Raw genomic sequence first — 26,386 nt, 5'->3', positions numbered from 1 at the left:
CTGCAGACATTTTTTGGTACCTTTCCCCAGATCTGTGCCTCGACACAATCCTCTACAGGACAATTCCTTTGACCTCATGGCTTGGTTTTTGCTTTGACATGCACTGTCAACTGTGGAACCTTATATAGACAGGTGTGTGCCTTTCCAAATCATGTCCAATCAATTGAATTTACCACAGGTGGACTCCAATCAATTAGAAATATCTCAAGGATTATCAATGGAAACAGGATGCACCTGAGCTCAATTTCAAGTCTCATATGAAAGGGTCTGAATACTTAAGTAAATAAGGTATTTCAGATTTTTATTTTCAGTTTGTCATTATTGGGTATTTTGTGTAGATTGATGGTGATGATTTAAAAAATAATAATTTTGGAATAAAATGTAACTTTAAAAAATGTGGAAAAATGGAAAGGGTCTGAATACTTTCAAATGCACTGTATACGTTTTTTTTCACGCACCATAATTTGTCTCGTTCGCCAAGCACGACACACCACACATATTGATGCGCTAGAGAAATGCATAGAGTAGCAAACTTTCGTGACAAGAAAGCATGGTACTTTCAAAGTGGCCTTTTCGCCCCAGACAGAGGCCCGATGCAAGTGTTAACTGCAAGCTAATGCCAAAACTTTCCCGGCTGCATCCCCTTTGTGAGTCCGTAATCCCCCTAAAACAATCCATGCCTTTTGCGGACAGTGGCCATTATGTACTTAGGCTGAATATAATAATTATAATTCCCTTCTTCACGTTGTGTGCCAGTGCACCTCTCACTCATATGGCTCTCAGTCACGTGATCGGGTCTTTGTCACAGGCTACAAGTGAAGACAGGCACATCGGGGACGCAACTGTGTGCGTCCTTATCCAATTCAGAGGCGCATATTGAAGATATTGGAACTGTTCATATTTACTTTTCTTCAGCAAAAGCACTAGCCTATGTCAATCTACTATCCCCCATAGTACAAAAGTTGACCTATTCTATTCTGTGCGAGAAATAAATATTCCAAACATAGCCCGGGACAGTTGCGGGATGCGATAGTTCCCAAATGAATACAATCACTAGCATCAAAAAACCTGTTATTAAGAAATGAGCCTGATGCAAAAGATGAGAACATTTACCTTAAAATGTTGATGAACCATTAGTCTATTTCTTCACATTCTAAGCCTACTGCGCACACGGCAGTAGGCTATAATCTCAAATGTTCCATTAGCAGAAAATACCATTATCAAAAGTGATCACAAATGAGATTATGCATGTAATTATTTTATTATAAAGGTGCATTTTTATGTTGAAAATGTTCTTCCCTGTCGTGTCTTTGGCATTATTAAACTGAAGACTTATTTTTATCAAAAATTCTCTGTAATTATTATTACGTGTTTAAACTAACTTAATCATGTAACACAAAGTTATAATTTTCCTAATATAACTTTCAGATATTTTTATATTTGATCAATTAGTCTTCCAACTAATGAATTATTCTTTACCTCATTCCAAACGTCGTAAATTGTTGGTTATCTGCACGAACCCAGTTTTCACTATGAGTCATCCATACATCAATTGTCTTAAATAATTTATTTACTAACTAATTAAATCACAGAAATGCATAAACAAACAGTAGATATAGTTACAAGGAAATGATAGCGGATGTGCCCTAGTGGGCTAAACCGGCATCGCGGCTTGGTGGACAAAAGGGACGTGGGGGTCGACTGAGATAAAAGACACTACAAAGTTGATAATTATAACAATTGAAATGCTAATCCTTTGCACATGAACGCTCACTCATTGTAACGGTCTTCTTCCTCCTCTGACGAGGAGTAGTAGGAAGGATCAGAGGACCAAAATGCAGCGTGGTATGTATCCATAATGTAATTTAATGAGAATGAATACTGAATACACAAAGAACAATAGAAACAAAATGGAAACCGAAATAGTCCCGAATGGTGCAAACACTGAAACGGAAAATAGAAAACAATCACCCACACCACACACGTGGGAAATGGCTACCTAAGTATGATTCTCAATCAGAGACAACTAACGACACCTGCCTCTGATTGAGAACCATACCAGGCCAAACACAAAAACACCACATAGAAAAGGGAACATAGACAACCCACCCAACTCACGCCCTGACCATACTAAAACAAAGACATAACAAAAGAACTAAGGTCAGAACGTGACACTCATTCGGGAATAATTGCAATCAATATAGATATTTACGCTCAGTATGTCATCTTGATCTCTGTTGGAAAGTTTGTTTTTGTTGGAGAGTTTGTCCGCTCTCTCTCTCTCTCTCTCTCCCTCTGCTGTGGTTAGAATGAATAGTTCAGAGTAACATTCAGCAATGTCGTTATAGAATAGGTGTTTCGGCGGTTGTGGGTCTTCGCGTTCAATGATACCGAATTCCTAGCTGCAGACTGGTAATTAGTATCAAAGATTTGTTCTTATTCTGTCGGTTAGATAGTCTAAGAGTTTAACCACGTGGTATGGTTAAGAATTCAGCAAGAGAAATGCATAGTCTCTACTCAAGCCCTCTGTGATGAGGTACTGGTCTATACTCAAACCGTAGCCCTCTCGGTAATCGAGTTAAGCTTGGTCTAAAGATAAATTCCCAAGATGGGTGTTATTTTAATCTTGTCTTTACACATACTAAATAATGTATGTGTGAAATTTGTTTTAATTTAGAATGGACCATTATCATGCACCTGTCTCGAAACAGGGGCCAGGGGAAAAATACATGTTATCTCTGGACTTAAATAGCGAATGGAGGACGTTTTTCCCATGGTTAATTTTCATATAATCCTGTTTTAAAGAGTTGCAATGTGCTTAATATTAGGAAGGTTGAGAAATAAATATAGTAGGCCTAGCCTATAGAAAGCTGTTGGGAACCTCCTCTTTTTAATAGAGGCCGTCACACAGTTTTCTCATGCAATTGCATAGCCTATAGAAATGTTGCGCAAAATGAGCTCTTGGGCTCTCATGAAGTGTTTCATTAGATTTTTGATTGCACTTGCATTGATGTCAGAGTGATTAGAGGGACAATAGAGTGCGGAGTACCAGGCAGCTAGCAAATTTGGTAGTCTACTAATGACCATCAGCAGCATCAGAGCTTGGAGAATGTGACTGCCATCATGACTCGTGACTGCCGGTGTGGCGGTAATACGGTCACTGTAACAGCCCCATACCAGACTAAACGGCAAGCTAAAATAGGTGATGGATAAAGTAATGCTGCATAATCAACTTTGTTAGGGTTTTTATTTATTTTACCTTTATTTAACTAGGCAAGTCAGTTAAGAATAAATTCTTATTTTCAATGACGGCCTAGGAACAGTGGGTTAACTGCCTTGTTCAGGGGCAGAACGACAGATTTTTACCTTGTCAGCTCAGGGATTCAACCTTGTAACCTTTCAGTTACTAGTCCAACGCTCTAACCACTAGGCCACCAGTGACATCAAGCACCCAACACCGTCTTTTCCACAAGCTTGTGACAGAATCAGAGGAGGCCACCCACGATGATCTCCTGGCTCACAGCAACGTGCGCTGTCTGAGTAAAGGAAAAGAGCTGGAGCACTTCTGTGAGCTGCATGACCAGGTTGTGGATTTTCTCAGAAAAATCAGGGCAGCAGCTGACCACCTTCGTATTCTGGAAATATAGGAATTCCTCTCCAGTGTTGCTTTTTTTGTTGATATTCTGTCACTTAAATGGGCTAAATCTGCAGGTACAAGGAAGAGGGAAAACAGTTGTGGACGTGGTGGAAAAACTTGAGGCCTTTACTAGGAAGCTTGAGTTGTTCAATTTGGACTGGCAGGCTACTGCACTTCAGCACACTGAAGAAACAACAGGCAGAGGGACCAGGCCGCAGTATTGTCACAGAGGTGATGTAAGATTTAATCAAGAAGCTGAGGGATAACTGTCAGTATTTAATCTCCCAGAGGCCCACTTTCAGTTCACACAGACACAATAGAGTTCTAAGAACCTTCTTTTCTGTTGCATAAAACAATTATTTGATGCAATTACAGTATTATAACATAATCTTGTAATTTCTCCACCAATAAAAATGATTATTTAAATTAATTAATCAGCTGGTATAGTTTCTTTCCATCTGTTGCTGTGCGCCACTTGCATAACAAGTTAGCTATATTTTCCGCACCAGAACACCAGACCTATTGTTTGTGCTACGGTTGCAGCTTTACATTTCAGCACCACCAAATGGTCCACTGTCTGCTTTATTAGTTGACTGTTTCCTGCATTCTCTCTCGACTGCTTTTTCTTCTTCTAAAGTGCTACAGTTTTGTTTAATATTTGTCTTTGGAAATCTTTTGTGTTTAATTAATTTGTCTCTGCTTTTTTTTTAGGTATACATGTCTTTAGTAGCCTACTTCCCCAATCTTGCGAATATGAACTTGATATTTATATGGGAAAATGACAAACATAACCTACCTAACCTCCCCAACTGGCGGCCCGCGGGTAATATTATTCGACACCCCAAAGCCCACAAATGTATTATGAATATTAAAAATAATAGTAATAATAATTTAAAATGCAAAATGCAATATGTCCCAAAATAAATATCAACAAGGAAGTTACCACACCTAAATAATGAATTTTTACTTAATTCACGAAGAGAGAGAATGCAGGAGACAGTCACCAATAAAGCAGGCAGTTTCACGGTAGGAACCACACATACAGAGATCATCCGTTCACCTACTCTGTGTCTCACAAAGACACGGAGGTTGGAACCAAAAATCTCAAATTTGGACTCATCAGCCCAAAGGATACATTTCCACCATTCTAGTGTCCATTGCTTGTGTTTCTTGGCCCACGCAAGTTTCTTCTTCTTATTGGTGTCCTTTAGTAGTGGTTTCTTTGCAGCAATTCAACCATGAAGACTTGATTCACACAGTCTCCTCTGAACAGTTGATGTTGAGATGTGTCTGTTACTTGAACTCTGTGAAGCATTTATTTAGGCTGCAATTTCTGAGGCTGGTAACTCTAATGAACTTATCCTCTGCAGCAGAGGTAACTGGGTCTTCCTTTCCTATGGCGGTCCTCATGAGAGCCATTTTCATCATAGCGCTTGATGGTTTTTGCAACTGCACTTAAAGAACATTTCTAAGTTCTTGAAATGTTCCGGATAGACTGACCTTCATGTCTTAGAGTAATGATGGACTGTCATTTCTCTTTGCTTATTTGAGCTGTTCTTGCCATAGTATGGACTTGGTCTTTTACCAAATAGGGCTATCTTCTGTATACCACCCTTATCTTGTCATAACAAAACTGATTGGCTCAAACTCATTAAGGAAAGAAATTCCACAAATTAACTTTTAACAAGGCACCTACCTCATGAAGTTGGTTGAGAGAATGCCAAGAGTGTGCAAAGCTGTCATCAAGGCAAAGGGTGGCGACTTAGAAGAATCTCAAATATAAAATATATTTTGATTTGTTTAACACTTTTTTGGTTACTACATGATTCCATATGTGTTATTTCATAGTTTTGATGTCTTCACTATTATTCTACAATGTCAATATTTAAAAAATAAAGTAAAACCCTGGATTGAGTAGGTGTGTCTAAACTATTGACTGATACTGTATCAGCGTGGTTGCTTTGCCATAATCAGTTCAGTTTTTATCAAGTTCTGTTTCAACATTATTATTATCAGGCAAGGAGGTTAGCCCATGTAGGCTTGAGTCATTGTGTTAGGGAATTAATGAAATGTAGGAAATAGCTTATCTTATTCTGTGAGGACTGGAAAATTCCTCCTTGAAGTATCTATCCACGTCATGGCCAGATTGGAAGGTTTTGTCCCGGTCTTTGTGGGTGATTTTGAGACTCGCCGGGTAGAGTAGTTTGAATCTTATTTCAGCATTGTAGAGGGCAGATTTAACCTTCTTTAATTACGCTCGCTTTTTGAATACCTCCACAGTGTAGTCAGGGTAGAGTTGGATGTTGCCTTAGTAGGAGAGCTGTGTTTTCCCTGCTGCCTGGAGAACATGCTCCTTCATGCAAAAGATTATAAACTAAACCTTGTATTTTCATTTGTTAGAGGGTGTGTGTGTTTGAATGCAGGGTGCATATTACGGGGGAGCAAGGGAGGGCTCAGCTCCCCTGAATGAGACGTTAGCCTCCCTAAATACAACAAAAGTCTAGCTTTGGGGGGGTCTCTACATTTAACTATTTTTGTATTTTTAAAATGCAGTGGTAAATATTAAAATAAAAGCTTCCAAATTAAACGAATGCCCCCACCTCTCTGTCATGGTTTAAGCCATTTATTTCTATGTGGTGGCGCTGTCCACTCAGTAGTGCTGAATTTCATCCTCATCTGAGCTCCTTTATGCATCGATTTTCCTTTGTACTTCCTAATTTTCACCATTTGTTTGACATGACAAAAATTGCCTTTATTCCAATACATTGATTTATTATTGTTTGCTTTTGTCGGTCAGCTGTTTATAGAGCGCTCATTACTTTGTTTTTCAGGTGCACGCAGGTACTGGTGTTTCCACATCTGTGGCCAGAAGTAGCAGACCGTTTATTTCGTTTTATTATTTTTTACCAATATTTTTTTTCTTTCCTGGATCAGCTGATGATGGTCGACAATATCACTAGACAACTAGCCTACAGCTAGACACCAATGCGCATCCGATCCATCCAACAAGTACGTTAATGACAGTAGGCCTATAGTTAGCTCTTTCAGTTAGAAGCATTCAAACATGTTTTGATTCAACTCATGTATTATATTGAATGTAGGCTACCTGTTCTGCGTGTGTTCATGTGTGTAAAATTGCCTCGGCTGAGAGGGTAGGCTACCAGCAGTGGTGTATGCCTAGTGGAGGGTAAACGCAAGTAAACACTGTTTACCCACCTTTTTCAGAAAAATGCATTTATTTTATTTTATTGAACCTTTATTTAACTAGGCAAGTCAATTAAGAACAAATTCTTATTTACAATGACAGCCTACCAAAAGGCATTAAAAATTAATTAAATTAAAATATAGGACAAAACACACATCACGACAAAGAGAGACAACACAACACTACATAAAGAGAGACCTAAGACAACAACATAGCAAGACAGCATCACATGACAACACAGCATGGTACCAACACAACATGACAACAACATGATAGCAACACAACATAGCAGCAGCACAACATGGTAGCAGCACAAAACAGGGTACAAACATTATTAGGCACAGACAACAGCACAAAGAGCAAGAATGTAGAGACAACAATACATCACAAAAAGCAGCCACAACTGTCAGTAAGAGTGTCCATGAATGAAGAGAATGAGATAAAACTGTCCAGTTTGAGTGTTTGTTGCAGCTCGTTCCAGTCGCTAGCTGCAGCGATATTGAAAAGACAAGCAACCCAGGGATGTGTGTGCTTTGGGGACCTTTAACAGAATGTGACTGGCAGAATGGGTGTTGTATGTGGAGGATGAGGGCTGCAGTAGATATCTCAGATAGGGGGAGCGAGGCCTAAGAGGGTTTTATAATTAAGCATCAACCAGCAGGTCTTGCGACAGGTATACAGAGATGACCAGTACAGAAGAGTATAGAGTGCTGTGATGTGATGTGTTCTATAAGGAGCATTGGTGGCAAATCTGATGGGCGAATGGTAAAGAATATCTAGCCGCTCGAGAGCACCCTTACCTGCCGATCTATAAATTATGTCTCAGTAATCTAGCATGGGTAGGATGGTCATCTGAATCAGGGTTAGTTTGGCAGCTGGGGTGAAAGAGGAGCGATTACGATAGAGGAAACCAAGTCTAGATTTAATTTTAGCCTGCAGCTTTGATATGTGCTGAGAGAAGGACAGTGTACCATCTAGCCATACTCTCAAGTACTTATATGAGGTGACTACCTCAAGCTCTAAACCCTCAGAGATAGTAATCACACCTGTGGGGAGAAGGGCATTCTTCTTACCAAGCCACATGACCTTTGTTTTGGAGGTGTTCAGAACAAGGTTAAGGGCAGAGAAGGCTTGTTGGACATTAAGAAAGTTTTGTTGTAGAGCGTTTAACACAAAATCTGGGGAGGGGCCAGCTAAGTACAAGATTGTATCATCTGCATATAAATAGATGAGAGTTTCCTACTGCCTGAACAATGTTGTTGATGTACATTGAGAAGAGCGTGGGGCCTAAGATCGAGCCTTGGGGTACTCCCTTGGTGACAGGCAGTGGCTGAGACAGCAGATGTTCTGAATTTATACACTGCACTCTTTGAGAGAGGTAGTTACCAAACCAGGACAAAGACCCCTCAGAGACACCAATACTCCTTACCCAGCCCACAGGAAAGTATGCATTGAAAGTATAGGGAGCATTACTTTGTTCACCACAACCAGCAATCAGAGTTTAACCACCTATTTTTTCACCACTACATCACTGGCTACTGGTAGGCCTGTTTGAAGTTCCTGGTAATACACACTGTAGCCTAGTCTAGTAAGTTGACCATGTGTGTTAGGGTGACCATCCTGTTTTTCCCGGGACATTTTCAGCCCCATTTCAGGTGTCCCGACTTTCAGACTGCAAAAAAGGTACATTTGTCAGCAAGACACATCAATTTATGTATGCATAATCAATGACAAACATTGAATGTCATTAGGAACACTTTTTGGTGTTAACAGATGTCTATTTCCATTGATCAAATGGCAAGTATACATGCAGTTTGGGTGATGGTATTATTTTGGAGTGGATGAACATGCACTACCTGAGCTACTTTTGAAGTAGGTGCCAGGTAGCCTACTTTTGAAGTAGGTGCCAGGTAGCCTACTTTTTAAGTAGGTGCCAGGTAGCCTACTTTTGAAGTGATTTGTTTGACAATCATATGAAAATATCTTGAGTGTTTGTGTTCATACCACAATTAAAGCTATTTAATTTTTACCATTTTAATCATGTCTTTATTATTAGACCCATAAAATGTGTTCAAGCAGTGCACTCAATAGAGACTCCCTGAATGTTATGGTGTAATTTGCACTCTTGTGAGAGATTTACCGGACCCATATGCATTGGGTACATAACCGATTAGGGCGTCCATCCACGGTGCTTAGATTATGGTAATTCATCTTAACAGAATATGCAATTCCTGTAATGAAGCAGCCAATAAAACGTCATTTTCAAACATTTGCCAAAATGAGAGCGGTTCTGTATTTGACAGAGATGAAAATCTCCATTAGAAACTTAGAAAGAAGTGGAATCTAAAGATACAACCGCAAGAATGAGTTGCTGATATGACTAGGATACACCTACAAGGTGTATATATGTGTCTATCTGGCATAGGCTGGTGGTCTCGCATTTGTTGAATTTAGATGATTTTTATCACTTTAATGTAGATTTGTATGATTAACTAAGTGACAGGGATTTGTAGAAATGAAAACATTATCATTGAAATGAAACTGTTCCACGAAAATGTGCATATTCAATCATAACTAGTACGCAGATAGTTAAAATTGTAGGATAAATTGTAAGCTTCCACAAACTTGAAACACAGATGCTGCCTATGAAGTAGGCTATTTATAAAATAATTGCCTCCATCGTCGGATTTTGCCTATAGGCTACTTTGAAGCAAGGTAAGTAGACATGCTTCATAATGTGAAGTAAAACTTGCCGGTTTCATACAATTAAGTATGCCTCCAGCTCACATGTTAATGCACTGATAGTCTGTTGCCTGCACCTAAATGGTGAATCGGAGGCGAGCATTAAATTATCAGTTGAGAAATGATTTACTCCAGCAGCAACCAGCTGCAGTAGAAATACTAATCAAAATATACTTTGTATGCTGTGTGTGTAATAGTTGTGTTGGATAAGTAAGATACATGAAGGCTAATTAAAATACATATGCCAAATGGACTACCGACGTAATTCCGCTCGAGGTTTTTTTTTCAACTGGCTCCTCCTTCACGATGTCCCCTGAATGCCCACCCGCTAGACTGCTAGCCGCGGCCCGCTAGCTGTCTATAGCACTGTTAGCTTCAGAGGCTCATCGGACAAATTTCGGACACATTTTTGGGCCACTATACCTATTTTGCCAATTGGCCTGGTTTACCACAAGGAGCCCTGCTGATCCGTCCTCTGAACCGGAATCCCCAAAAGAAGTCAGCTAGCCAATGCTAGCAGTCATCAGCTACCTTTAGCCCAGACAACTCTCGCCAGTCTTCACAGCGCGACTCAAACCAGAGCAAATCGTACTTATTTTTCTCCATATCCCTGGATTCCTACCGCAAGCTCTGCACCTTTTTTCACCTGGATCATCGCAACTAGCTAGCTGCCATCCGAGTGGCCACTCCTGGCTCACATCTCTGTCCCGAAGCAACAAGCAATTAGCCTGGAGCTAGCCTTGCTAGGCCCATCTGATAGGCCCATCTCCCAGCTAGCCGAATAGGTTCATCAGTCACTCCTTGGGCTTCAATACCTAGTTTGCCGATTGGCCTGGACCCCTACCGACCCATCATGACTGGACTACCGACTTAATTCGCCCGATGGGGTTTCTCAACTGGCTCCTCCATTGTGACGTCCCCTGAATGCACATCCGCTAGCCTGCTTGCCGCGGCCAGCTAGCTGTCTAGAGCGCATCGGACTGTTAGCTTAAGAGGCCCATCGGACAAATTCTTTGCCCACTATACCTATTTTGCCAATTGGCCTGGTTTACCACACCGAACCATGCTGATCCGTCTGCCGGCGTAACAGCACGAGGGGGCCACAACAGGCTTTCTTCCGTTGCGACGTCCCTCAAAGGCTCTTCTGTTAGCTTGCTGGCCCCGGCCCGCTAGCTGCCTGAAGCCATTCACTGGACTAATATGATCAATCGGCTACACATGCCTCTCCCTAACGTCAATATGCCTTGTCCATTGCTGTTTTGGTTAGTAATTATTGCCTTATTTCACTGTAGAGCCTCTAGCCCTGCTCAATACGCATTAGTTAACACTTTAGTTCCACCTCCCACACATGCGGTGACATCAACTGGTTTAAATTATATTTCTAGAGACAATATCTCTTTCATCGTCACTCTATGCACAGCTTTACCCCCACTGTATTCACATCCTACCATACCTTTGTCTGTACATTATGCCTTGAATCTATTCTACCATGCCCAGAAATCTGCTCCTTTTACTCTCTGTTCTGAACGTACTAGATTACCTGTTCTTTTAGCCTTTAGCCGTACCCTTATCCTACACCTTCTCTGTTCCTCTGGTGATGTGGAGGTTAATCCAGACCCTGCAGTGCCTAGCTCCACTCCCATTCCCCGGGCGCTCTCATTTGTTGACTTCTGTAACCGTAAAAGCCTTGGTTTCATGCATGTTAACATTAGAAGCCTCCTCGCTAAGTTTGTTTTATTCACTGCCCTAGCACACTCTGCCAACCCTGATGTCCTAGCCGTGTCTGAATCCTGGCTTAGGAAGACCACCAAAAACCCTGAAATTTCAATCCCTAACTATAACATTTTCCGACAAGAAATTTGCAGGGATAGCCTGCAGAGTTCTGTCTTACTATCCAGGTCTGTGCCCAAACAATTTGAGCTTCTACTTTTAAAAATCCACTTCTCCGGAAACAAGTCTCTTACCGTAGCCGCTTGCTTTAGACCACCTTATGCACCCAGCTGTGCCCTGGACAATGAATTGATTGCCCCCCATCTATCTTCTGAGCTCATGCTGTTGGGTGACCTAAACTGGGACATGCTTAACACCCCGGCCATCCTACAATCTAAACTCGATGCTCTCAATCTCACACAAATTATCAATGAACCCACCAGGTACAACCCCAAATCCGTATACACGGGCACCCTCATAGATATCATCCTAACCAACATGGCCTCCAAATACACCTCTGCTGTCTTCAACTAGGATCTCAGCGATCACTGCCTCATTGCCTGTGTCCGCAAGCGCCCACCCCTCATCACTGTCAAACGCTCCCTAAGACACTTCAGCGAGCAGGCCTTTCTAATCGACCAGGCCCAGGTATCCTGGAAGGATATTGACCTCATCCCGTCAGTAGAGGATGCCTGGTTGTTCTTTAAAAGTGTCTTCCTCACCATCTTAAATAAGCATGCCCCGTTCAAATTTTTTTTGAACCAGGCACAGATATAGCCCTTGGTTCACTCCAGACCTGACTGCCCTTGACCAGCACAAAAACATCCTGTGGCGTACTGCATTAGCATCGAATAGCCCCCGCGATATGCAATTTTTCAGGGAAGTTAGGAACCAATACAAAGGCAGAAAAGCAAAGACTAGCTTTTTCAAACAGAAATTTGCATCCTGTAGCACAAACTCCAAAAAGTTCTGGGACACTGTAAAGTCCATAGAGAATAAGAGCACCTCCTGCCAGCTGCCCACTGCACTGAGGCTAGGAAACACTGTCACCATCGATAAATCTACGATAATTGAGAATTTCAAAAATCATTTTTCTACGGCTGGCCATGCTTTCCACCTGGCTACCACACTGGCTCCAGGTCATCTATAAATTGTTGCTAGGTAAAGCCCCGCCTTATCTCAGCTCACTGGTCACCATAGCAGCAACCACCCGCAGCACACGCTCCAGCAGGTATATTTCACTTGTCACCCCCAAAGCCAATTCCTCCTTCCCTTCCAATTCTCTGCTGCCAATGACTGGAACAAACTGCAAAAATCAGACTCATATCTCCCTCACTAGCTCACAGATCATAGCACATGTACATAGCCAATCTGTAAATAGCCCATCCAGATACCTCATCACAATATTGTTCTTTATTTTATTTTATTTGCTCCTTTGCACCCCAGCACCACTACTTGCACACTCATCTTCTGCACATCTATCACCCCAGTGTTTAATTTTCCATACTGTAATAATTTCACCCCTATGGCCTATTTATTGCCTCACCCCCCCTTATCCTACCTCATTTGCACACACTGTATATAGACTTTCTCTATTGTATTATTGACTGTATGTTTGTTTATTCCATGTGTAACTCTGTGTTGTTGTTTGTGTCACACTGCTTTGCTTTATCTTGGCCAGGTCGCAGTTGTAAATGAGAACTTGTTCTCAACTAGCCTACCTGGTTAAATAAATAGGTTTAAAAAAATATTATAATACATTTCTTCCACAGAATTATGCAAATTAACCTATAGACCAATAAGCATGAGGTCAAATGTATTTACATCTACAAGTATTTCCATAAATTATTTAGCAATGGTATTTATTTTGTGGTGGAGAAGACTTTTTTTTAAATCTTGCAATTCTACACGTTCTGCCATGGGCGGAGAGAAGTATTGTGCAATGTTACAGCTAATTTCCTGCAAACTTACCCATTTTGCGACCGCTTATGCCTGGAACTGGCCTTGTGTGTATGTATGTGTGTTTGCGTGTGTTTGTGCCTGCATGCATCTCTGTGTGTGTAGACTGAATGAGTTTGTATGAGTATTGAGTAAGCCTTACACACCCTTTTGATTTCAAAATTCCACTGTTGTTACACGTCTCAAATGATAGGCTGCTACATCAACAGTTTCGAGAGGCCGTTCAGAGTTCATTGTGGTTTTGACTACTCTCTCTCTTTCCGTGTGTTGAATGTTTCTTGGTTGGCTAGCTGCTGTGACAATAATAATAATAATCTATAGAATATTAAGTTGACAGACACAATCAATTCCTTATTCTATATGATGAAGAGGAATGCCTGTTCTGTATAATATGGTTCTTTCTGAGCATGCTTTGTCACTTTGCACCCTGACCCCACCCTGAATAGAAAGACCCTGGCGAGTCAAGGGTTTCTTGAAGTTTCGTGTTGGTAAATTTTTATGTTGTTGTTTTCTCAATGTTTCCTTTGACAGATGTTGGATGGACTCCGTCGGCGGCACGGCTCTCGCCCCTCCCCCCGGCCCCTGTCACTCAACTTCACCACCTTCTCAGCCCCGCCCCCAAGCCATGATGTGGACAATAGCGATCATCCAATCAGGAGGTGAGGATCAACTCCAAGGATTAACATTCAGGGTGGTCATAAAACTATAGCCAGTCTGAAATCAACCCCAAGCCCGATTCCTTATGTAGTGGATGGCAGATGATACTACGGAGAGTTGCCCTGCCATCTCAATGGTACACCTAACATCCAATAACTGGAAATAAAAAAAGATGGGTGTAAGCGATAGGGCAGAAACTCCAGTTTGCATGTCAACGGGTAAGATTTGAGCATATTGCTTATAGTTATCCAATCCTTACCCACCTGTCCCTACTCCCTCTAAGGATTGTATAAGTGTGCAACACATCTGGCCTATTGGCTAATGGGTATTTGAACTTTGACTCATTGACTGTGTGTAACATTTTGCTGGCCTTACGCAACATTGCTGAGTTGTTTCATCAGTTATTACTGAAAAGTTCTGCAGGAATGGCTAAAGGGAGTAATCAAAAGAAGAGACTGAGTGTGGGGTTTTGTGAGTGAGGTATAGTGAAACACATAGAGAGAGAGATCAGAACAGCACAGAAAATGTGGTTACACCCTGTGTGTGTAGTGTTTGTGTTTGAGTGTGTGTGTGCATGCTGGTGTGTATGAGCTTGTTTCTATGTCTATCCAAATGCCTATGCATACTCCATGCCTGTGTGTGTTCCTGTGTCTGTGAGAGTGGGAGTGGGGTGTTGAAAAGGTCTATTGTTCAGTGGTCTGGTGTCAGCAGACTTCTCCTGGACTGTGTGGGTTTGACCAGAAACACAAGCATTTATTCACACTGTACTTTAACCCCTCCACCGATCAGAATACACATTTTCAATCCGTTTCACCAATCAGACAACCTCTAACCTTCTAACCAACCAGACTTCAACCCTTTAACTGCCCTCACTAATCATATCACTGTATTTTATCTATTTTCTGTGCGGTAATTTCCACCTCTGTCTTTTTAGTCTTTCTCCCATCAGAGCATTGCTTTCTCGTCTCATTCCCGACCGTGTTGCTCATAACCAATGATACAGGGTCAGATCGTTTTCATCCTACGACCGCTTAAGGTTACGATTGGGAGTTGGGTAATCCGATCCTAGATCTGTTGTTAACCTCAAACTGTCTTGTGTTTCTAACAGGAGAGCCTAGAAGCCTAGCGAGGCTACTTCCTTTATCCTAGCTTGTCTCGTTGCATCTTTTGACCCGCGATACATCCCCTACCATGCAGGAAACCGTCTCTCATTGTGCCTTATTGTGTCACTGTTTCCGGTCCCTGTTTTTGTTGTCAAAGAGCTAGACTTCTTCCTGTTAAGCTCATGGTGTCGCTATCAGGTAAACAGCCAAAAATAATTGTATTAGTTCCCTTTCTCTGCGGTCCCATATACATTTGATTTTGTGCTGTGAATGAATTTATTTTATTTGTATGTCTGCATGTATGTGTGTATCAGTGGAGGCTGCTGAGGGTAGGACGGCTCATAATAAACCATGTGTTTGATGTATTTGATACCATTCCACTAATTCTGCTCCAGCCAGGGGAGGGGTAGAGCAAGGAAATTGTATTGTTTTTTTTCTCCTGAGACCTCAGACAATAAGCAATAGTCACAGACCATGGCCCCTCCTTCTTCCTCCTCCCCTCACCCCTCTCTCTCTTCTCCTCAGTGTCACATTGAGTCTTCTGCTCTGGTCTCTGCCTCGGCCAGATGCAGTCTCTCTTCCGTCTTTCACTTTACACTCTTGGTTCATACTCGTCGCTTCTCTTCACACCCCCACCCCTCTCTCTATTCCCCTATTTGAATGATCTCCTTCTTGTTCAGTTTCTAGTCTTTGCTGTAGCTCAATGCTTAGTCTGCTGTCATTCTCTCTCTCCCTCCCTCTCTTCCGTCATGAGAACTCTACACAGGCTGAAGTTGATGAGCTCTCCCAGTCTTAGTGAGCTAGGAAAGAGTGAGAAGGGATCACCGGAGGAGAGAGGAGAGAAACAGAAGAGGGCTGGGGCCAACTCTACCTGGAACAGGTATGCTGCAGCCTGACCATGCATGTGGTCTGTGCTTGAGATTAATATTAAATATAATTTAATGGGTAAATGGAATCTGAGTGGTACATGTTGATGTTTGTGTGTGTCCCCACTAGCATCCACAATGCTGTCATTGCCGTCTTCCAGAAGAAAGGTCTGGCTGACAATGAACTCTATGTCCTCAACGAAGGTGTCAGGTGAGTTACAAACACAAGCAAACACAAACCTGTTTGCTAGCATGGCGTTTATCTGCTAAGTGTGTGTGTGTGTGTGTGTGTGTGTGTGTGTATGTGTGTGTTTGTGGGAGGCCATGTGGTCTTGCCAGATATCTCATTATCTTTCAAGACCAGACCAAAGCTGTCAGTTCTGTCATGTCAGCCTTGATTACAGCCCAGTAAACAACTGAAGTCACGCATATCACACACTATAGAAGAAAACCAACAGGCCAGAGAGCTGAGTCAATCACACACAGCAAATTCTTCAGTGTTAAACACTGGGCCCGTGTCTATATGGGTCCACACTTGAAGGTGTGATCTTTAGTCTGAACCAGGTCTATGTTTGATCATTTCATTGCAGAGGTGGGTGAGGGGTCTCTACCGGGTCATTTGTGTTGTTGGGTGGTTCTTGGCTGTTCACAGGTCTTGGCGTGCATCCCCACTGATTACCTCGTGGCCCCCCTGTACTGACTTGGTGATAGAATTGAGGGTGCTGGGAGGGGTGAAGCCGGTTTGGAGGGTTCGAGGGGTCTGAGCTGAGGCTAGCTTGCTGCTGTGCGGGATTATGGGTAGGGAGGACTAAGGAGGATGGATCTGGGCCACTAAGAGGGGGAGGAGGGGGAGGAGTTATCATTTGGTAATTTTTGACCTGGGGTTTAATGGGGGTGGAGGTTGCTAGGAAGGGATTTGTTGGGATGGGGCAGAGATAGAGGGGCCGGCAGGGGTAGGGGCTGTTTCTGGAAGGTCTTGGGTGGAGTGGGACATATTGGGAAGTGGGTTGGGCATTACCTGTGGAAAGGTCTGGTTCTGGATCTTCGTTGTCTGGCGGAGTGGGTTGGTGGGGTTGGGATTTGGGTTAGGGTTGGTGGCGCTGTCCCTTGCTCTGCCGGCATAGGAACTGGGGCAGGTTCTGAAGTAGGTGGCCGCCTATCCCGCACAGGTTGCAGGGGCGTGTGGAGGTACAGTCTGAGTTGGGATGCTTGTCTTTACAGATCTTGCAGATGATGGCTGTGCAGGCCTCGGCCAGATGGTCCAGTTCCTGCACAGTTTGGTCATGCCGTAGTAGTGGACGGAGACTCTGTTGTTCCCCAGCGTGATGGTGCTTGGGAGGTGTTGGACTCTGTACACTCAGGTTGGGTGTTGTCTTAACTGGACCAGCCATTTTTGTGCCCCAGTCCAGGACCCTCCTTGCCACTGACTTGAGGGTGGCGAACCTGCTTAACCAAACATGCATGTCATAGGCCTGGATGCATTCATTGTTAACCGTACCGTAACTATCTTGGATTCTGTGTCGGAAAGGAGGTATGCTCTGATTCTGTTAAATGAGGCTGAATCTTTACAATTTCTGAATTTTTACCAAAACTGTTCTAGGGATTGGGGGGTCTTGAAACTGGCTTAAAATTATTCCTGTGGCCCCTGGGGTTTCACCAGGCAGTTCCTGCTGAATTCCAGGCGGGCCATGGTTTCTGGTCTGGCGGTTAAGGTTGCTGTTGCTGCTCCTTGGCGATTGGTGGCTCCGTCCTCAGCAGCCTCCTTGTTGGGGATCAGCTTTAGCCTCACCATGTTGTAGCAGCGCATCGCTCCTAGGTTCATCCCGGCCATCTCGCTCAGGTGCGTGCTGTTTTGGGTCTTGATGATGCCTGGTCTGGTTGTTGGTCTGCTCCAATCCTACTACACAGTAATATACACAGAGGTGAAAGTAGATTTAATTTCTTCCCTGTACGGGATCTCCTATCATCGAATGATCTCATGTCAGCATTTATAAAGACTTCAGAACTGGCAGCAGACATGCTCAACTTGAATTAACATAACCGTACGTCACTTCAACTGGTACAACACTTATACTCACTGGTGGCCAAAAATAACTAATTGAAAGCCATGCCCCCACTAAGCCACGCCTCCAATATAATTTCCCAAGGTGCCTTGCCTTTTGGGTGAAATGCAGATATACCACCCATGACTGTATTTGTTAGTGAAAAAGACATGGTTGTTGAATTTGTTCATTTATTGTCCTGTGGACTTCACCAAGTCAGGTCCTACTGCAGGCGAATATTGTCATTCAAATTAAATTGTTTATGACAATACATACAGTACATTTGGAAAGAACACAGACCCCTTGACTTTTTCCACATTTTGTTACGTTACAGCCTTATTCTAAAATGGATTCCATTATTTTTTTTCCTCAGCAATCCCCATAACAAGAAAGCGAAAAAACAGGTTTTTAGAAATGTTTGCAAATGTAACAAAATATATGCATTTACATAAGTATTCATACCCTTTCCTATTAGACTCGAAATTGAGCTCAGGTGCATCCTGTTTCCATTGATCATCCTTGAGATGTTTCTATAACTTGATTGGAGTCCACCTATGGTGAATTCAATTGATTGGACATAATTTGGAAAGGCACCCACCTAAGGTCCCTCAGTTGACAGCATGTCAGAGCAAAAACCAAGCCATGAGGTAGAAGGAATTGTCTGTAGAGCTCCGAGACAGGATTTTGTCGAGGCACAGATCTGGGGAAGGGTTCCAAAAAATGTCTGCAGTTTTGAAGGGCTCAAGAACACAGGGCCTCCATCATTCTTAAATGGAAGAACTTTGGAACCACCAAGACTCTTCCTAGAGCTGGCCTCCTGGCCAAACTGAGCAATTGGGGGAGAAGGGCATTGGTCAGGGAAGTGACCAAGAACCCTATGGCCACTCTGACAGAGCTCCAGAGTTCCTCTGTGGAGATGGGAGAACCTTGCAGAAGGACAACCATCTCTGCAGCACTCCACCAATCAGGTCTTTATGGTTGAGTAGCCAGACGGAGCCACTCCTCAGTAAAAGGCACATGACAGCCCGCTTGGAGTTTGCTCAAAAGACACCCAAAGGACTCAGATCATGAGAAACAAGATTCTCTGGTCTGATGAAACCAAGATCAGAGGAAGCCAGGCACCATTCCTACTGTGAAGCATGGTGTTGGCAGCATCATGCTGTGGGAATTTTCTTTCTGCGGCACTGACTGGGAGACTAGTCAGGATCGAGGGAAAGATGAACGGAGCAAAGTACAGAGAGATTCTTGATGAAAACCTGCTCCAGAGCGCTCAGGACTTCAGACTGGGTGAAAGTTCACCCTCTAACAGGACAACGACCATAAGCACACAGCCAAGACAACGCAGGAGTTGCTTCTGGGACAAGTCTCTAAATGTCCTTGAGTGGCCCAGCCAGAGCACAGACTTGAACCCGATCGAACATCTCTGGAGAGACCTGAAAATAGCTGTGCAGCTACACTCCCCATCCAACCTGACAGATTTTGAGAGGATCTGCAGAGAAGAATGGGAGAAACTCCCCAAATACAGGTGTGCCAAGCTTGTAGCATCATATCCAAGAAGACTCAAGGCTGTAATCGCTGCCAAAAGTGCTTCAACAAAGTACTGAGTAAAGGGTCTGAATACTTATGGAAATGTGGTGTTGTGGACATTCTTACACAGGGACATTCAAAGTCAATCTTAAATGAATCATTATTTATTGTCAGTGCGCTGCAGAGGTTCCAACCAACTCAATGCACCATAGTACACATGTCAATCAGAAACTCGGCCTGGGCAGATCCAGCAGGTGTCTTATATACGGCTATACACAGACATGTTATATTTGCATGATTTAGCATAATTAATTCATCATTACCGTTTTGTTTCATTCATGTGACAGATCAGTACTGGTTCATAACATGTGACAGACCAATACCTCATGAGGCTTCTTCTCTGTAAGCTGAGACCTTGAAATTGAGATATCTTTTGTTCGTTCTCAAAACAAGGTCTGGGTGTACTGCCAAATTGCAGCTACTGATAGTGAGGATTTGTACAGTCAGCCACTTGCATGAACACAGAAATTGGTTATTAGAACAGCACATGAATAGATAATCTTAGAATTACAGGTTCAGATATCAGAGGAGAGCTGGGGGAACATATGGAAAACAGTATATAAAGCCACTCTACATGTAACCGAACAAGGGAGTTTCAATTCAAAGTACTACATCGGTTTTTTATGAGCCCTTATAAACTTAATAAAATTAAAAAAGGAATATCAGCAAAGTGTTGGAGGCAGTGTGGACAAATAGGTACTTTATCACATATATTTTGGCAATGTCTGAAAATCCAGTCTTTTTGGTATGTTTTTCATGTTGTACAGGACATCACAGGTATTATTATTCAACCAGACCCATGTCATCTCCTTCTAGGTATTGTTCCTGTGGATACACTCCACTCCTTTCCACTTAAAGAGATAGATGATCTTTTAGCAGCAGCAAGGAAATGTGTAACAAAATGATGGAAAAATTAACTTACACCCTCAAAAGAGATGTGGTTAGGTCTATGCGGGGAACTTGCTGACATGGAAAGAATTACATCAATCTTGCTGCATAGACAGCATAGGTATGAAGGTGTCTAATCAGAGTTTCTGACATATCAAAAGAGGCCTTATTCTGTAATTTCTGGGCTTTTTGTTTGTTTCTGTTGTTTTTGTGTGACTTAATCCAAATGGTATACTTATTCACACTTTTAAAATATATGGTAAGAAAAGCACGAACATTACAGTTCCCATTACAGTGGTATTTCAGTGTTTTATTTTTAATACATTTGCAAAACTTTCTAAAAATGTTTTTGCTTTGTTGGGGTATTATGTTTTTGCTTTATGGGGTATTATGTGTACTTTTATGAGGGAAAAATGTATTTAATAATTTTTTGAATAAGGCTGTAAAGTACAAAATGTGGAAAAAGGCAAGGGTTCTAAATACTTCCCGAATGCACTGTACACCATAAGGCCTTACTCTGATGGCCATGTTTTAACCTAACACAGTGGTGTTTGGAACCTCCTGGTTTACAGGCCACATCAGGCCTGCAAGTCACATTATGCTGGCTTGCAAAGTGATGTATAATTCCTATTGGAATCCAGCCAGAGTTAGGACATCCAACAGTTGGAATCTTTATTCACCCACAACCTGCATTCAGAATGACTGTCATGGTTAGGAACATTGATAAAGGAGACTAGCTAAACCATTTAAACTGGAACAACCATTTCAGTAATGGATGCAATAAATATAAGTAACTGATTGAATTAGTTTATTTATTTGTTGTATTGTTTTATCTTTGTATTGCATAAGATTAAATCAATCGATAAATGAACATGTAAAAACACATATATAAAAAATCCATCTGCAGTAGAGCATGCTGAGAAATATGATAATGAGGGCCGTGGTTTTGATGGAATGTTTTACTCTCAACAGAGTAAAACTGACACAATCACACTGTCACACTCAACACTTATTAACACCAGCACTGGGGTTCTTTATACACCACTGAGTGTTAATTTCACTCTTAGAAAGTCAATTTAACTCCTGAATCAACACAAGAAGTGTTACACTGAAATGAACACTAGGTAAAACTATCCAGTTTGCTGTGTAGGGACTAGTCCTAACCTTGTTTCAATATACAGTATCAGTAAAAAGTTTGGACACACCTACTCATTCAAGGGTTTCTCTTTATTTGTACTATTTTCTACATTGTAGAATAATAGTGAAGACAACAAAACTATGAAATAACACATATGGAATCATGTAATAACCAAAAGTGTTAAACAAATCAAAATATATTTTATATTTGAGATACTTCAAAGTAGCCCCCATTTGCCTTGATGACAGCTTTGAACACTCTTGGCATTCTCTCAACTGGCTTCACCTGGAATGTTTTTCCAACAGTCTTAAAGGAGTTCCCACATATGCTAAGAACTTCTTGGCTGCTTTTCCTTCACTTTGCGGTCAAACTCATCCCAAACCATCTCAATTGGGTTGAGGTCGGGTACCTTCTTCTTATTGGTGTCCTTTAGTAGTGGTTTCTTTGCAGCAATTTGACCATGAAGGCCTGATTCACGCAGTCTCCTCTGAACAGTTGATGTTGAGATGTATCTGTTACTTGTAAACTATGTGAAGCATTTATTTGGGCTGCAATTTATGAGGCTGGTAACTCTAATTAACTTATCCTCTGTAGCAGAAGTAACTCTGGGTCTTCCTTTCCTGTGGCGGTCCTCGTGTGAGCCAGTTTCATTATAGCGCTTGATGATTTTTGCGACTGCACTTGAAGAAACTTTCAAAATTGATTGACTGACCTTCATGTCTTAATGTAGTGATGGACTGTCATTTCGCTTTGCTTATTTGAGCTGTTCTTACCATAATATGGACTTGGTCTTTTACCAAATAGGGCTATTGCCTGTATACCAACCATACCTTCTCACAACACAACTGATTTGCTCAAACACATTCAGAAGGAAAGAAATTCCACAAATGAACTTTTAACTAGGCACACCTGTTAACTGAAATGCATTCCAGGTGACCACCTCATGAAGCTGGTTGAGAGAATACCGAGAGCGTGCAAAGCTATCATCTGGGCAAAGGGTGGCTACTTTGAAGAATCTCAAATATAAAATATATTTTATATGACCCACATATGTGTTATTTCATAGTTTTGATGTCTTTACGATTATTCTACAATGTAGAAAATAGTAAAAATAGAAACTCTTGAATGAGTTGTGTCCAAACCTCTGACTGGTACTTTATACTTAGCACTGGAAACAAACATAAACAGTACGTTTAAAAGAGAAAGCTGGGTTGCACAATAACCAGATATCATGCAGTTGTATGAGACTCACATTCCTTGGTGTAAATACATGTAACTACACATTAATAATCTATATATACACAAAAGTATGTGGACACCCCTTCAAATGAATGAATTCGGCTATTTGAGCCACACTCGTTGCTGACAGGTGTATAAAATCAAGCACACATCCATGCAATTTCCATAGACAAACATTGGCAGTGGAATGGCCTTACTGAAGAGCTCGGTGGCACCGTCATAGGATGCCGGCTTTGCAACAATTCAGTTCGTCAAATTTCTGCCCCGGTCAACTGTAAATGCTGTTATTGTGAAGTGTAAACGCCTAGGAGCAACAAAGGCTCAGCCGCGAAGTGGAGGGCCACACAAACTCAGAGAACGGGATCGCAGAGTGCTGAAGCGCGTTGCACGTACAAATCGTCTGTCCTCGGTTTCAACACTCACTACCGAGTTCCAAACTGTCTCTGGAAGCAAAGTCAGCAAAGTCTGTGGCTTTATTTCATGGTTCCATTGAAGGGACATCTTAATGCTACAGCATACAAAGACATTCTAGACGATTCTGTGCTTCCAACTTTGTGTCAACAGTTTGGGGAAGGCCCTTTCCTGTTTCAGCACAGCAATGCCTCTGTGCACGAAGCGAGGTCCATGCAGAAATGGTTTGTCGAGATCGGTGTGGAAGAACTTGACGGGCCTGCACAGAACCCTGACCTCAACCCCATCAAACACCTTTGGGATGAATTGGATCTCCGACTGCGAGCCAGGCCTAATCGTCCAACACCAGTGCCTGACCTAATGCTCACTAATGCTCTTGTGGCTGAATGGAAGGAAGTCCCTGCAGCAATGTTCCAACATGTAGCGGAAAGCCTTCCCTGAAGAGTGGAGGCTGTTAAAGCAGCAAAGGGGGGGACAACTCCATATTAATGCCCATGATTTTGGAATGATGCCCACTCAGTGAACCTACCAGGGTAGTTCCAAACAGCACAGGAATCAAATCATCAACATGTATTCACATCTTTACCAATGCTGCAGAAATGGGCTTTAAAGCAGTATCCAAGTCCATTGGATGTAGTGATCACAATGTAGTAGCCATATCTAGGAAAACCAAATGTCCAGAGGCTGGGCCTAATATAGTGTACAAGTGTACTAATATAGTGTACTAATATAGTGTACTTATACAATAAGTTTTGTAGTGATTCCTATGTTGTTGATTTAAAGAATATTTGTTGGTCCGTGGCATGTAATGAGGAGCAAACAGGCGCTGCACTTGACAGAATTATGAAATTGCTTATTCCAGTTACTAATAAGCATGCACCCATTGAGGAAATTACTGTAAAAGTGTTAAATCCCTGTGTATTGATGAGAAATTGAAAAATTGTGTGGTTGAGTGGGATGAGGCAAAAGGAATGTCAAATAAGTCTGGCTGCACAACCGATAGGCAAACGTATAGCACATTGAAAAATCATGTAACTAAACTGAATAAAAATAAGAAGAAACTACATTATGAAAGAAAGATAAATTACATAAAGAATGATAGTAAATTGCTTTGGAGCACCTTAACTGAAATGTTTGGGAAAAAAGCAAACTCAGCTCCATCATTCATTGAATCACTAAACCGACTAATATTGCCAACTACTTGAATGATCTTTTCATTAGCAAGATTAGAAAATTTACACATGACAAGCCAGCAACAAACGCTGACACTACACATCCAAGTATATCTGACCAAATTACGAAAGACAAGCATTGTAATTTTGAATTACGTAAAGTGAGTGGGGAAGAGGTGACATTTTTTGTTGTTGTCTATCAACAATGACAAGCCACCAGGGTCTGACAATTTGGATGGAAAATTCCTGAGGATAATAGCGGACGATATTTCCATTCCTATTTGCCATATTTTCTATTTAAGCCTACTATAAAGTGTTTACCCTCAGGCCTGGAGGGAAGCAAAAGTAATTCCCCTACCTAAGAATAGTAAAGCCCCCTTTACTGACTCAAATAGCCAACCAATCAATCTGTTACTAAGCCTTAGTAAACTTTTTGGAAAAAATGTGTTTGACCATATATAATGATATTTTACAGTAAACAAATTGACAACAGACATTCAGCACACTTACAGGGAAGGACTTTCAACAAGCACAGTACTCATACAAATGACTGATGATTGGCTGAGATAAATTGATGATCAAAAGTTTGAGGGCTTGTTTGTTTGACTTCAGTGCGGCTTTTGACATTATCGATCATAGTCTGCTGCTGGGAAAACATATATGTTATGGCTTTACACTCTCTGCTGTGTTGTGAATGAGGAGTTGCCTGTCTAACAGAACACAGAGGGTGTTCTTTAAAGGAAGCCTCTCCAATATAATCCAGGTAGAATCAGGAATTCCCCAGGGCAGCTGTCTAAGCCCCCTACTTTTTTGAGTAAAGCCAGTGTGTCTATGTATGTGGATGACTCAAAACTATACACGTCAGCTACTACAGCGACAGAAATGACTGCAGTTTGTTTCAGAGTGGATGGCAAGGAATAAGTTAGTCCTAAATATTTATAAAACTAAAAGCATTGTATTTGGAACAAATCATTCACTAAACCCTAAACCTCAACTAAATTGTGTAATAAATCATGTGGAAACTGAGCAAGTTGAGGTGACTAAACTGCTTGGAGTGACCCTGGATTGTAAACTGTCATGGTCAAAACATATTTAAACATGTTGATTTAACCTTAATTTAACTAGGCAAGTCAGTTAAGAACAAATTCTTATTTACAATGATGGCCTACCAAAAGGCAAATGGCCTCCTGCTGGGACGGGGGCCTTGGATTAAAAAAATAAATACAATGTAAATATAGGACAAAACACACATCACAACAAGAGAGACACAACACTACATAAAGAGAGACCTAAGACAACAACATAACAAGGCATCAAAACATGACAACACAGCATGGTAGCAACACAACATGTTAGCAGCACAAAAACATGGTACAAACATTATTGGGCAAAGTCAACAGCACAAAGGTCAAGAAGGTAGAGACAACAATACATCATACAAAACAGTAAGTGTCAGTAAGAGTGTCCATGATTGAGTCTTTGAATGAAGAGATTGAGATAAAACTGTCCAGTTTGAGTGTTTGTTGCAGCTCATTCCTGTCGCTATCTGCAGCTTTGGGGACCATTAACAGATTGTGACTGGCAGAACGGGTGTTTCATGTGGAGGATGAGGGCTACAGTAGATATCTCGGATAGGGGGGAGTGAGGCCTAAGAGGGTTTTATAAATAAGCATCAACCAGTGGGTCTTGCGACAGGAATCCAGAGATGACCAGTTTATAGAAGAGTATAGAGTGCAGTGATGTGTCCTATAAGGAGCATTGGTGGCAAATCTGATGGCCGAATGGTAAAGAACATCTAGCCGCTCGAGAGCACCCTTACCTGCCGATCTATAAATTATGTCTCCGTAATCTATCATGGGTAGGATGGTCATCTGAATCAGTGTTAGTTTGGCAGCTGGGGTGAAAGAGGAGCGATTACAATAGAGGAAACCCAGTCTATATTTAACTTTAGCCTGCAGCTTTGATATGTGCTGAGAGAAGGACAGTGCACCATCTAGCCATACTCCCAAGTACTTGTATCAAGCTCTAAA

The 26,386-nt window shown here is 41.8% G+C and overlaps 1 pseudogene across 1 annotated transcript in view; it reads left to right on the top strand.

Annotated features, from left to right (window-relative positions):
* Positions 1-26,386, top strand: part of LOC109867422 (proline-rich protein 5-like) — a 61,359-nt pseudogene that overhangs the window by 20,196 nt on the left and 14,777 nt on the right. The window contains exons 2-4 of the transcript XR_002251804.2: positions 13,785-13,912; positions 15,768-15,893; positions 16,010-16,090. The product of XR_002251804.2 is annotated as a proline-rich protein 5-like (transcript). The remainder of the gene's footprint in view (positions 1-13,784; positions 13,913-15,767; positions 15,894-16,009; positions 16,091-26,386) is intronic.

The sequence above is a fragment of the Oncorhynchus kisutch genome, linkage group LG22 (genome assembly GCF_002021735.2).
Source record: "Oncorhynchus kisutch isolate 150728-3 linkage group LG22, Okis_V2, whole genome shotgun sequence".
Lineage (NCBI taxonomy): Eukaryota > Metazoa > Chordata > Actinopteri > Salmoniformes > Salmonidae > Oncorhynchus > Oncorhynchus kisutch.
This window is presented reverse-complemented; position numbering and strand designations above follow the sequence as displayed.